Source organism: Anas platyrhynchos, chromosome 4, assembly GCF_047663525.1.
Source record: "Anas platyrhynchos isolate ZD024472 breed Pekin duck chromosome 4, IASCAAS_PekinDuck_T2T, whole genome shotgun sequence".
Lineage (NCBI taxonomy): Eukaryota > Metazoa > Chordata > Aves > Anseriformes > Anatidae > Anas > Anas platyrhynchos.
In genome coordinates, this window is record NC_092590.1 from 10,860,919 (window position 1) to 10,870,952 (window position 10,034).

General features: G+C 41.3%; 1 long non-coding RNA gene across 2 annotated transcripts; it reads left to right on the forward strand.

Annotated features, from left to right (window-relative positions):
• The first annotated feature begins 55 nt into the window (after nucleotides 1-55).
• Nucleotides 56-8,966, forward strand: LOC101794146 (uncharacterized). 2 transcript variants are annotated; one of them, XR_011808862.1, is made up of 3 exons: nucleotides 56-334; nucleotides 4,910-5,053; nucleotides 8,194-8,966. It is a non-coding gene; the product is annotated as an uncharacterized lncRNA (long non-coding RNA). The 2 variants fall into 2 exon arrangements; XR_005265790.2 differs by lacking the exon at nucleotides 8,194-8,966 and adding an exon at nucleotides 6,123-7,634 and having other exon boundaries at nucleotides 57-334.
• The last annotated feature ends 1,068 nt before the right edge of the window (nucleotides 8,967-10,034 follow it).

The following is a 10,034-nucleotide window of genomic DNA, read 5'->3' on the forward strand; positions in this document are numbered from 1 at the left end:
CGGAGCCGCCGCTGTGCCGCCCTCTTTCCCTTCTTTTCCCTTCCCTTTCCTTCCTTTCCCTTCCTTTCCTTTCTTTTCTTCCCTCACTTCTCCTCCCGGGTCGCCTCATGGCGGCGCGGGGAGGGAGCGGCCGCAGCGGGCAGCCCTGAGGTGGCGGGGTTAGCCCGCCGGGGTCCCGCCGTGCAGGCGGCCAGGTGCCCCCCAAATTAACAAAAAATGAAAAATAAGTGTCGGGGTGTGGAGGTGCTGCCCCTCCGTGTCTTGCAGGTGGGCTTGTGGAACCGCAGCGACGGGCGACTCAGTGGCAAAACCACCCAGCAAAGCGGTGGCAGAGGTAAGAGCAGAAACCAGGCGCCCACATCCCCACAATTAATTCACAAAGATCATTTATGATAAGTGCTGGTGTTGCCATTCCTTACTCATCAGGATCCAAAGATGTTTGTGCTGGACATTTTAATAGCTTGGCTTGAAACCTGCGCTCGAGTCAACTGCATGTTTCCAGCTCTTCTTCCAAAGGAGGCTCCTGGTCCTTATACCTTGTTTTTCACACCAGTGAGGCTGTATTTTCAATTTGTTTCTTTGGTCACACCTTATTAAATTTCTTATGACGGCATGGGATTTTAGTCTGTCAGACTCCGTAGCCTATAATAATTCCTTGTGTTCGTAGCCCTCATTCGGAGAGACAAAGCTGTCGCATTCACTAGTCAGCAGGGCAGTAACTAAAATTAGAAAAATAGGCTGCAGAGTCGCAGCGGTATTACCAGAAGAATGCCAGTTTTCTTCCTAGAAAGAGAAAGATTAAAGATAAGTGATCTCTTTATATCACATAAAATCTTTGACTAAAGCACATGTTATTATGTATTAGTCCCATCCATTCTCCCATTTACATGAGTTGATCTCAAAAAAGATACCACCTGTGCCTATAGAGCTAATCGTGTTTATGTTCTCTGAATGTCAATGTCAAAACTATTCTCTGTATGTACTAAAATATCTCCAACATCAATGCGAGACGCTTTTTACTGGTTTGTATGTCAAGAGGAAGTTGCTTTTTATAATGAACACAGCGAGATGTCTGTTGTGTAGGAGAATCACTGCAAAAGACTTCAGAGCACATGTTTGCTAGATACAGCCATTAGTGCTGGGATCCCACTCCTTGTTCAAATCTCTATTGTCTTCCCACTAGCTGGCAGGCACAGCCTGTTATTTCAGTCAAAACTGCAGGATCAGATGCTCTTGTGGTGTAATGAAGCCTGCTTCAACTTCACTGAGTTCAATGAAACGGCACTGATTTATTTCCTGATCTTGGTACACAAAATATTCCCATTTCCTGGCATCCAGATAACTTCCCAGACAGTGCAAATCAAAATCCAAGCTAGAATTTCAAGATTTTCTACAATTTTACTGTGTTCTGTTCCCTTTGGTGTTCTGGAACTGTTTTTTAATAATAATAATAATAATAATAATAATAATAATAATAATAATAATAATAATAATAATAATATAAAAGCCTAGGCATAGAGGTTAAGTGAAAATTTCCATTTACTAAATCCAGAACAACAACAACAAAAAACCATATATCTGATCAGTTTATCATAGTAACTGTATTCACACAGATGTCCTCGCTGTCTTATGTCAATAGGTAAAAATGGACTAAGTAGTCCAGCTGATTACAAGACCAAGTGACAGATAAGACAGGATTTAATCCTGGTTTGTTGTGTGATAAACACTCGCACTAGCAAGTCACACAAAGTGTCAAACTACCAAAGGAATTTGATACCATCCTGTTACTCAATTTTAATCACAGGTGGGCACTCGTCTTTGTGAATTCTTCTGACAATCCTTGCCTTCATTTCTCTAGCATCAATAATATTTTTATCAGCCTATTTTTTTTGTAGAAAGAGAATGGCGTGAGAGTGAATTAGCAAGTGTTCCTAGGAAGCTTTTAAAATACAAAGATTACAACTCTTATTTTCTTCAACAGGTAAAAATAGCCATGTATTGATTTATGCAGCTCATGTTGTGCCAGCATTTAGGTCCAGATTCCAAAGATAGGCAACCAACGTCATGAAGTATCTTTAAAGGACTTATTCACAACCCGACTTCACACATTCCAAGTCCAAACCATTATTAAAGTCTTGGCTTAACCTTTTTAAAGCAGAATGTTATTGATTGGGCACAATCACTCTTACATGATAAATGTTGCTAGCAGGTATTGCATTGAGTGCAGCCCATGAAAAATCAGTGCTCCTTTGGTAAGTAACCAGTGAATCGAGCTACCAAGCAACGTAGGACAGATGCCTTTGTACACCTGAGTTGCCACTTCATGCCTTGTAAAGAACCCTGAGGAGCTGTAGGCATCATTTACCTGGCTGAGCAGGGTTTACAAGTACTGTGAGTCACTGGTATGGTATAAAAAACCTGAAGCGCTCTGGTTGATCTAGTCCAGTGTACTCCGCTCAAATGCCATCTTTTGCTTCTTGATGAGATTTCAGTATAATCATCATTAGTAATTTTGCATACTTCACTACATTTTATGAGTATTTAAATCACATTTAATTTCATGTCTGAGTGTAACTTCACAAATGGGAATAAATTATCTCTCTCAGTACCCTTACTGGGATCACATCACTGGATTTTGTAGCGGTTGACAATGATGCAGGTTAGGGACATAAAAGAGGACCCCCTTTCTAGCTAGTAGGCAGGGTTCCTTCTGCTACTTCGTTTCATTTATTTCCTGCATTTCTGAAGCTCAAAATAAAAGCATAATGTTTCACTGCTTACTTGGAGAAGCCAATGATGCATAAGCTAATAAAATATTTTTTAAAACGTATGTAGTTAGAACAGTGAGTTCCCTCATTGAGGAATTGATGAAGTTACTTGTTTGTTCTCCTCAGTGTTTGGAGATAACACAAACCACGTTTGTGGATCAACCTTGAATAGCAAATTCTGAAAGATTTGGCCTAAGATTTTTTTTTGTTGTGACTTTAGGGCTTTTTAAACAGCCCTATCTTATTTTCCCCGTATGAAAATTATATGGCGTATGTGGTGTTTCAGTGCTTTTGATTTCCCAGTTTGGCCTTGATTTTCTGATTTGATAAGTGAACTGATTCACACCTCCTGGAGGCCCATCCACTGCCATCTCCCATTATCTGGTGGTTTGCTTACTCTCACCAGGCAATTCCACTGACCTTTGCTGTGACCTTACTTGAGTACTTTTTTCTCTGTCAGGCTTTTCACGTCACCTTCTAGCCGCCTGTCCCCTGGTGTCACACACAAACACACACAAGAGGTGCGTGTGAGTTGGGAATTGTGTAGCCCGTTTGTGATCCTTGATTTATGTCCACGCTGTATTCCTGCTGCCCTCGGAACTCCTCCAAAGTGATGCAGGGCTGGGTGAGTGAGGTTAGCAAACGAGGGCAGGAGGAGAGGTCAGCAGTGTCTCATGGGTCACACAGTCGCTGCAAAAAAAGGAGGCGCAGCTGGCAACTGAGACAGCTGCTGGTTAGGAAGAAAATGACCACTGAATTTGACATTATTTAATTAAGAGAGTGCCTTAGCTCATGGATCCCCTTGTCACTTTGCTTATGTCCGTTGTGGTAGTAGGGGGTGGGTAATTGTGCTTTCCCACTGAAGCTCTTGGGCATAGCAGCAGTCTTCTGTTTAGGCTCATTGAAGACCCAATTAAATGACTCTTTGTTTAGTGATAGCTGAAACAATGAAAAAAATACCACCCAGGCACTAGAGCACATGCAAATATGAACTATGGCTTGGCCAGATGGCATGGGCACTTAGTGGGATTCCCATACCAAATGCAACAGCTCCGTGTATCCATATGTGCATGTAAGAAAGAGAAATAGCAAAACCGTCACAAGTGCACGCAACGACAAATACTTGAAAGATGACCACAAAAAAAAAAAAGACTATAAACATTCTTCGTAAATTAACAGTTGCATTAAAGAAATATGTCTCCATTTTTCCTTTTTAAATAAAAATGATGTGGGATTTCAAAGCCTGCCTGATTCTGTGGGCCAAAAGATGCTGCAATTCGTTGTAAGCTCCTGAATCAATCTTGTTCTTTCCATTAGGGGAAATGCAAATTAAATTACTGAAAGGCCCATTGCAACCACAATTCGTAATGGAGCAGGTGTATTCAGAGGCAGTTCCAAGAGCGTCTTCTCTAGTTGTGGTTGAAAGGAAGATCCTGCACATCCTTCAGTTTCATTATGTTTGCATAAGTAAACGCTGCCTTCTGCAGTGTTCATATAGGGAAGCAAAATTTCTGCTGTGATTTCAGAATGGTTTTCTCTGAATTCAAGACCACTTTTCTGGTATCCAGTAATCTTAGCATCTTTCAGTGTATGTATATGAAACCTGTTGTTTCTCATATAACAAGAACAAAGGAAAACACGCTGCATCTTTTTTAATAAAATGATACTTTATAAAAAACATTCCTATTTAAGCACCAAGATAAAGGTTTTAAAGAGAACAAGTCCATCGCTGATGATATTTGGAAGAATCCACAGATGTTTCTTGAGGTGAGAAAGACTTTTATTCTGTAATATGGTCCTGTTGTGAAGTTCTGGTCCAGTGAATTCAACAGGAATCTTACACTGATGGCAATGTGGATTTCATACTTCAGCTTTTGTCACTGAAGTCAAGGTCATAAGAAAACAGACTTAGCAGCAGTAAAATACTAACAATATTTTCTTTCCACTTTAGATAGCATCGACAATGCTTATGAGACATTACATTTTTTTTTCTATTTTTAGGTTTCAAAAACAAACTAAAATGATGAGATTAGTGATGTGAGTGATCCGATACATTTCCACTCAAATCAGTGAGGTACAGATGTGAAAGTTAATTAGAACTTAGGCTTGCATGCCTCTGACTTTGATGCCATGCTTTGCAGAATGAAACAGAAGTTCCTAACGGCTACTTAAATTCACACTGAAAACTGATGGAGCTCTGAAGTGCGCAAGGATTACTGAAGCAGAGGCGTTTAACACTTCTTTACTTCAGACCATTCTTTTGTTTCCTAAAGCAACGTCAAAAGGTATGATTTTGTGGATGTAACTATGATACCTCTTTGCCTTGTATGTTGATTTTCCTTTTAGCTTGAAGACGATGTCACTGCGCAAGGTAGCCATGCCACTTTGAGGATCTTGAGGATTCCTATGTCAATGAATTTAAAGAAAAGATTACTGTAATTCATAATCCTCTCATTGCTGATCATTGCTGGATAACTTCTGATGTCATCTTTAGAGGCATTGCACCTCTTTAACTCAACAAATCAAAGAAAAATATGTACCAAATCACATGTGCTTACTTGTTTGCTTGGCCATGTTCTGAACTCAGTTGTACTTTATTTATCCATCTTATTCAAAACTGTTAGTATGCCTACCTGTCTTTTAGGGGGCTTTATGTGGTTAATGCTGCATTCTCATAAGAAAAATGAACACAGCCACATGCAATATAACATCAGTATCATTTGGTGGTTACCACACATTAACATTTCTTTCCAGTAAAATGATACTTAAGGCTCTAAAGCATAGTTCTGTACACTTGGTTCATTGAGGATGAAAACACAAACACAAAAGAAGCTGAAGAGAGAATGATCAGCAAAGAAGAGGATTCGGGATGGATTATCTTTATCTATGTTAAGAGGCTTAAAGGCAGGATTAAAACAGAGGCAGTCAAAGCATGTGCATGGTTGCCAAACAAGTAAAATGGAATATCAGATCTATCTGGCAGCATATTAGGCAAATATATAGGAAGGCTCATTAATTACCATATTCACATTAAACAGTCTGTAAACAATTACTAGGAACCAAACATTATAAAGCATATAAAATCAAGAGCATGGCACAAGGCAAGAAAGTAATGCTTCTGAATGTACTGACATACCTTCTAAATGTACAAATTTAATAGATGATGTTCTTTTGCCACCGTGAGTTAACATTCTACATCATATGAAGAATTATTTTTGTACTAGATTTCTGTTTTATCACTAGGAACACATGCCCGAGTTATTTTCTTGTGAAATTTCTGTTCAGTATTTATTTTTAAAACAGTATTATAAAAGATTAAGAACGTCAACGTATTTTTGTTGTGTTTTTATTTAGAGACACCAGGTGGCAGATAACACACTACTTCATTGAGCCCTCTCCCTTGATTAAATGAAACCAAATCATAACACTAACGTGAATTCAATGGTGGAAAGAATGCAGCAGAAAACTTACTGTGCCAAAACATTTTGGTGAAAAATGATGACTATTCAGTGGTCCACAAAGAAATGTAGGGGCAGACAGCTTTATTGCTTCTCTAAGTAATAAAGAAACAGCAATAAAATACGATGCCCTAAACCACTTCTTAGGTATCAAATGCTATACCCTAAACTAACCTTGACTTGGAGACCATGGCCCCTCTTCAGGACTTTGTACTGATTTTGCCAGTGATAGATATTTTTTTATTAAAACATTCACATACACGCCCTCTGTCTGGAGTCCCATAAAAAAAATCCTTAGTTCTAAAGCCAAGGCATTTGCCTGAGTACTTTAAGCCCTTCCTGGTACTTTTCTGCTGGCACAGTGTCTCTGTCGACTTGGATTTACTTGAACTTCTGAAAACATTCTTCCAGAAACAGTCTCAAAGTACCACTGCCCTCATGGGAGTTAGAGCCAGGCAATTTTTTTTGGTCTGGTGTCAAGATATTGGAGTGACAGGAAGTCCACCTCCCTGTAAAAAACAGTTTGGGTTTGGAAAAGCAGCTCTTTCGATCAATCCAATTAACAAACTCATTATTAGCAATGAAATTGTATCTGCAGAGGTTAACATCAGGCCTGAAGAGGGAGATGATAGAAGAGTACAAAAAATGACTGAGTTGTTCTGTAGTTAACTAACCCAATGTTGGGTCAGTTTCACTAATAGTGAAATGCCAAGGAAAAGTGGCTTGTTCAGCAAGGGAAGAAGGTTCAACAGGTACAGGAGAACTCATTGCTTGTATGTAGATTGTACAAATGTTATGTCTAGATATGAAATACACGTGTTGGAAACAAAAGGTCTGTACACGCTTGGATTATTAAGGAAGGGTTGAGAACGCACAAAAGGGAGACAGCATAGGTAAACAGCAGGATAAGGAAGGTTGTTAGACACAAGGAGACATCTTTTTAAAACGTTCAGTAATACTCCAAGAAATTAAAAAAAAAAAAAAAGTAGAAGGAAACATAGATTCCTGCAGATTAGATGTAAGAAAACAGTAAGATTGGCTCCTTCCAAAAGGAATCAATACTACTAATAAATCTTTCTTCGGTCATTGGTCATTAGAAGCAGGAAGCCTTCCAGAATTCTGCTGTATGAATCGATAACCATGGTATTAACAGGAGTACTCAAAGAAAACATGCCATTGCGGAGAAGTTTATAAACTATTTGAGTCAGTTTTCACCAGGAGGAAACTGGAAACCTTGGTGAGAAACTCACCAGTAGTTTCACCTTCCTGGAAATGGAAGGGATTTTGAAGACAGAGTGGATAAATCTGATGAAATGGACAGTACCGAAACCATTAGGACCAGAGGGAAGTTACTAGCAGGTGTGTGAAACTACACTTTGAAAAATATAATGATACCCGTTGTATGCAGGATGGCAAATACAATGTCAACTTTTAAAAAGAGTTGCATGGAAGATAGGGGGCCTGACAGCTGGACGCCTGGGTAAGTATGATTGACTTGGTAGGACCAGCATGACTTCACAGAGGAAAATTCTGCCTTACAAATGTACTGAATTCCCTGAGGTCAACCTGCACGTTGAAAAGAGTGGCTCGTATAGCCTCGCTGCATGTACAGGGAACTCACCTGCTTGGACATGGGAATGCAAGCCTAGCTGCAGCATCTGGAGTATTTATTTCCAACCTCACATTACTTAGCAACAGCTAAACAGCTGTTTTTCTCACCTATTCCCAACACCTTCCTTAAATACCTGTCTCTAAGTCTTGGTGATGAGTAAAGTGCAGCTCAGTCCCTCTATCACCTTCCTTAACCTGCTCTTTTCTTAACACTAATGTCTTACTCTGTCATGAGAGGAGCAATACCGTCCTAGTTCTGGAAAGTGATTTCAAGGAAGAGAGCTTTCAAAGGTAGATTTCTAGGAGGAACTGAAAGCATTCTAACCACTATAACTACAAACCCTCCGTTCCTCTAGTTGTAGCTCCACTTCTAGGTTCCTGAGAAAAGGGATGCTGCATGAACATGCATGAATGAACTCAGTCTCAAAGCCTGAAAACACCCTACTTGCTAACAAAGTCTAGCAGGTAAAGCAGAATGGATGCGTGCAGATCCCATACCAGACTTCCCGTGACAGGAGCATTTCAAAAGGAAAATGAAATGTCTCTCTCTGGAGGCTCGCAGGAATTCTGCACTGCTACAGACTTTTACCACGGAACCAAGTGAGAGCTCAAACATAGCGTTATCCCTCTCCTCCTGCTGTGTTTCTACTGTTCATGTGATTGGGTGTCATTTTTAATCATGACCAGCCGTCTAAAATACGGGCCTCACTGTACTGTGTGAGGATCTTATTTCTAAAAATCGTTCCATTTAATTTTTAGACCCTCCTTGTAAATTAGGGGTAAATTAGGGGTGGAACCTTGGCATCTTTTGATCTCCTGTGAAACCATCAAAAATCTGAGCTGTGGTAGGTCTCATTTTGTGAGAACCTGAACCCTGCTATTTGCACACAGCAAAGCAATGTTTTTCTTCCACAGCGGTTGGAATAAATTTCTCCGGACTCCTAATTTATTTAATCAAGGGCCAAGGGGTAGGGAAAATATAGCTGCTGCAACCCCTGTAGTTGTGGTTAGAAATACACTTCTAACTGGCAGTGGAATGGGACTGGGACAGCTGAAATAGTGGAACAAAAAGCAAAACATCAGCAAAATGTCAAGACCTTTCAGTTTTTAAATGAGTCACTTTCACCTATGTCTTCTCTTTAAGAGGACACCATCTCTAAGGATTCTGTATTTAGAGATATTATTTTCTGAGGATAGGAACAAACACGATTGTTCTCCCAAAAACATAGCCCTTTAGTAAACTGGCTTTATGGTTGTCACTGACACACAAATGCTGGATGTCGGCCTGCCTCTAGTTTCAGACACCAAGGGAAGACGACACATCTTTAAGGCCACTATGTGCAAGCATGACCTCAGCTAAAACCCAAAATGCTCAGTGGCCCACCAAGCGGTAGACATTTGGCTGGAGGACAGCATGCCCCAGTGTGCCTCGCAGTGCTTTAAACTGCCTGAGGGGCTTAGGGATGCAAAGACCAATGTCCCCAGGAGGGCGGGAGCTGACGGGAGCTGTCCTTAAGGGATGCAGTGCCCTGGCAGCCCTTGCCCCCATGCAGGCATGTCTGTGGAGCTAGGCACGATTCCTGGCACTCTGAATTACTGCGGAGAGCCTGTTTTGTGCCAGACAGAGACACGTGTCTGCCAGCCGTGATTTTCTGTGCTTCATCTGCCAGCAAAGTGCTCAGCTGGTAGCGTTGTGTGCCTGTGCCTTCCCCGCCGGCACACACCCTGGGTTGCATTTCTGTGCTGGGATGAAATGGCTGGACATTGCTGGCTTCTGCTGCTGTGACACACGGGCTGCAGCAAGCTTTGACCAAGTCCCTGATCTAGGGGATCGGACTGGGTGTCCAGGGCTTGCCAGCTTATTCCTAACTTTTAAGCATCCAGCACCCTTGTCAAAGCTGGCTTGTTCTTTGGGTGGACAGCACTCCTCCCTTCCCTCCTCCAGCACACCTCGGCCTCCTCTCAGAGATAAATAGTGATGAGACCGGAGGGAACAGCCTCAAGTTGTGCTGTGGGAGGTTTGGGTTGGCAATGAGGAGACATTTCTCCTCAGAAGGAGCACTCAGGCATTGGGACGGGTTGTCTGGGGAGGTGGTGGGGTCACCGTCCCTGGGGGTGTTCAAGGAGAGGTTGGATGTGGTGCTTGGGGACATGGTGTTATTGGTGGTAGGTGATATTATTGGTGTTGGTGATATTA